Below are 4,405 nucleotides of genomic sequence, written 5' to 3' on the forward strand. Positions count from 1 at the left end.
CTCTAACCTGTCCCTGTATTAAACAGAGGTCATCCTCTAACCTGTCCCTGTATTAAACAGAGGTCATCCTCTAACCTGTCCCTGTATTAAACAGGTCATCCTCTAACCTGTCCCTGTATTAAACAGAGGTCATCCTCCAACCTGTCCCTGTATTAAACAGAGGTCATCCTCCAACCTGTCCCTGTATTAAACAGAGGTCATCCTCTAACCTGTCCCTGTATTAAACAGAGGTCATCCTCTAACCTGTCCCTGTATTAAACAGAGGTCATCCTCTAACCTGTCCCTGTATTAAACAGAGGTCATCCTCCAACCTGTCCCTGTATTAAACAGATGTCATCCTCTAACCTGTCCCTGTATTAAACAGGTCATCCTCTAACCTGTCCCTGTATTAAACAGAGGTCATCCTCCAACCTGTCCCTGTATTAAACAGAGGTCATCCTCTAACCTGTCCCTGTATTAAACAGAGGTCATCCTCTAACCTGTCCCTGTATTAAACAGAGGTCATCCTCTAACCTGTCCCTGTATTAAACAGAGGTCATCCTCTAACCTGTCCTTGTATTAAACAGAGGTCATCCTCCAACCTGTCCCTGTATTAAACAGAGGTCATCCTCTAACCTGTCCCTGTATTAAACAGAGGTCATCCTCTAACCTGTCCCTGTATTAAACAGAGGTCATCCTCTAACCTGTCCCTGTATTAAACAGAGGTCATCCTCTAACCTGTCCCTGTATTAAACAGAGGTCATCCTCTAACCTGTCCCTGTATTAAACAGTCATCCTCTAACCTGTCCCTGTATTAAACAGAGGTCATCATCTAACCTGTCCCTGTATTAAACAGAGATCATCCTCTAACCTGTCCCTGTATTAAACAGAGGTCATCCTCTAACCTGTCCCTGTATTAAACAGAGGTCATCCTCTAACCTGTCCCTGTATTAAACAGAGGTCATCCTCTAACCTGTCCCTGTATTAAACAGAGGTCATCCTCTAACCTGTCCCTGTATTAAACAGTCATCCTCTAACCTGTCCCTGTATTAAACAGAGGTCATCCTCTAACCTGTCCCTGTATTAAACATAGGTCATCATCTAACCTGTCCCTGTATTAAACAGAGGTCATCCTCTAACCTGTCCCTGTATTAAACAGAGGTCATCCTCTAACCTGTCCCTGTATTAAACAGTCATCCTCTAACCTGTCCCTGTATTAAACAGAGGTCATCCTCTAACCTGTCCCTGTATTAAACAGAGGTCATCATCTAACCTGTCCCATTAAACAGAGGTCATCCTCTAACCTGTCCCTGTATTAAACAGAGGTCATCCTCTAACCTGTCCCTGTATTAAACAGAGGTCATCCTCTAACCTGTCCCTGTATTAAACAGAGGTCATCCTCTAACCTGTCCCTGTATTAAACAGAGGTCATCCTCTAACCTGTCCCTGTATTAAGCAGAGGTCATCATCTAACCTATCCCTGTATTAAACAGAGGTCATCCTCTAACCTGTCCCTGTATTAAACAGAGGTCATCCTCTAACCTGTCCCTGTATTAAACAGAGGTCATCCTCTAACCTGTCCCTGTATTAAACAGAGGTCATCCTCTAACCTGTCCCTGTATTAAACAGAGGTCATCCTCTAACCTGTCCTTGTATTAAACAGAGGTCATCCTCCAACCTGTCCCTGTATTAAACAGAGGTCATCCTCTAACCTGTCCCTGTATTAAACAGAGGTCATCCTCTAACCTGTCCCTGTATTAAACAGAGGTCATCCTCTAACCTGTCCCTGTATTAAACAGAGGTCATCCTCTAACCTGTCCCTGTATTTAACAGAGGTCATCCTCTAACCTGTCCCTGTATTAAACAGTCATCCTCTAACCTGTCCCTGTATTAAACAGAGGTCATCATCTAACCTGTCCCTGTATTAAACAGAGGTCATCATCTAACCTGTCCCTGTATTAAACAGAGATCATCCTCTAACCTGTCCCTGTATTAAACAGAGGTCATCCTCTAACCTGTCCCTGTATTAAACAGAGGTCATCCTCTAACCTGTCCCTGTATTAAACAGAGGTCATCCTCTAACCTGTCCCTGTATTAAACAGTCATCCTCTAACCTGTCCCTGTATTAAACAGAGGTCATCATCTAACCTGTCCCTGTATTAAACATAGGTCATCATCTAACCTGTCCCTGTATTAAACAGAGGTCATCCTCTAACCTGTCCCTGTATTAAACAGAGGTCATCCTCTAACCTGTCCCTGTATTAAACAGTCATCCTCTAACCTGTCCCTGTATTAAACAGAGGTCATCATCTAACCTGTCCCTGTATTAAACAGAGGTCATCCTCTAACCTGTCCCTGTATTAAACAGTCATCCTCTAACCTGTCCCTGTATTAAACAGAGGTCATCATCTAACCTGTCCCTGTATTAAACAGAGGTCATCATCTAACCTGTCCCTGTATTAAACAGAGATCATCCTCTAACCTGTCCCTGTATTAAACAGAGGTCATCCTCTAACCTGTCCCTGTATTAAACAGAGGTCATCCTCTAACCTGTCCCTGTATTAAACAGAGGTCATCCTCTAACCTGTCCCTGTATTAAACAGAGGTCATCCTCTAACCTGTCCCTGTATTAAACAGTCATCCTCTAACCTGTCCCTGTATTAAACAGAGGTCATCATCTAACCTGTCCCTGTATTAAACATAGGTCATCATCTAACCTGTCCCTGTATTAAACAGAGGTCATCCTCTAACCTGTCCCTGTATTAAACAGAGGTCATCCTCTAACCTGTCCCTGTATTAAACAGTCATCCTCTAACCTGTCCCTGTATTAAACAGAGGTCATCCTCTAACCTGTCCCTGTATTAAACAGAGGTCATCATCTAACCTGTCCCTGTATTAAACAGAGGTCATCCTCTAACCTGTCCCTGTATTAAACAGAGGTCATCATCTAACCTGTCCCTGTATTAAACAGAGGTCATCCTCTAACCTGTCCCTGTATTAAACAGAGGTCATCCTCTAACCTGTCCCTGTATTAAACAGAGGTCATCCTCTAACCTGTCCCTGTATTAAACAGAGGTCATCCTCTAACCTGTCCCTGTATTAAACAGTAATCCTCTAACCTGTCCCTGTATTAAACAGAGGTCATCCTCTAACCTGTCCCTGTATTAAACAGAGGTCATCATCTAACCTGTCCCTGTATTAAACAGAGGTCATCCTCTAACCTGTCCCTGTATTAAACAGAGGTCATCCTCTAACCTGTCCCTGTATTAAACAGAGGTCATCATCTAACCTGTCCCTGTATTAAACAGAGGTCATCCTCTAACCTGTCCCTGTATTAAACAGAGGTCATCCTCTAACCTGTCCCTGTATTAAACAGAGGTCATCCTCTAACCTGTCCCTGTATTAAACAGAGGTCATCCTCTAACCTGTCCCTGTATTAAACAGTCATCCTCTAACCTGTCCCTGTATTAAACAGAGGTCATCCTCTAACCTGTCCCTGTATTAAACAGAGGTCATCCTCTAACCTGTCCCTGTATTAAACAGAGGTCATCCTCTAACCTGTCCCTGTATTAAACAGAGGTCATCATCTAACCTGTCCCTGTATTAAACAGAGGTCATCCTCTAACCTGTCCCTGTATTAAACAGAGGTCATCCTCTAACCTGTCCCTGTATTAAACAGAGGTCATCATCTAACCTATCCCTGTATTAAACAGGTCATCCTCTAACCTGTCCCTGTATTAAACAGAGGTCATCCTCTAACCTGTCCCTGTATTAAACAGAGGTCATCCTCCAACCTGTCCCTGTATTAAACAGAGGTCATCCTCTAACCTGTCCCTGTATTAAACAGAGGTCATCCTCTAACCTGTCCCTGTATTAAACAGAGGTCATCCTCTAACCTGTCCCTGTATTAAACAGAGGTCATCCTCTAACCTGTCCCTGTATTAAACAGAGGTCATCCTCTAACCTGTCCCTGTATTAAACAGAGGTCATCATCTAACCTGTCCCTGTATTAAACAGAGGTCATCCTCTAACCTGTCCCTGTATTAAGCAGAGGTCATCCTCTAACCTGTCCCTGTATTAAGCAGAGGTCATCCTCTAACCTGTCCCTGTATTAAACAGAGGTCATCCTCCAACCTGTCCCTGTATTAAACAGAGGTCATCCTCTAACCTGTCCCTGTATTAAACAGAGGTCATCCTCTAACCTGTCCCTGTATTAAACAGAGGTCATCCTCTAACCTGTCCCTGTATTAAACAGAGATCATCCTCTAACCTGTCCCTGTATTAAACAGAGATCATCCTCTAACCTGTCCCTGTATTAAACAGAGGTCATCCTCTAACCTGTCCCTGTATTAAACAGAGGTCATCCTCTAACCTGTCCCTGTATTAAACAGAGGTCATCCTCTAACCTGTCTCTGTATTAAACAGA

This window comes from Oncorhynchus nerka, unplaced genomic scaffold (assembly GCF_034236695.1).
Source record: "Oncorhynchus nerka isolate Pitt River unplaced genomic scaffold, Oner_Uvic_2.0 unplaced_scaffold_2092, whole genome shotgun sequence".
NCBI classification, from domain to species: domain Eukaryota; kingdom Metazoa; phylum Chordata; class Actinopteri; order Salmoniformes; family Salmonidae; genus Oncorhynchus; species Oncorhynchus nerka.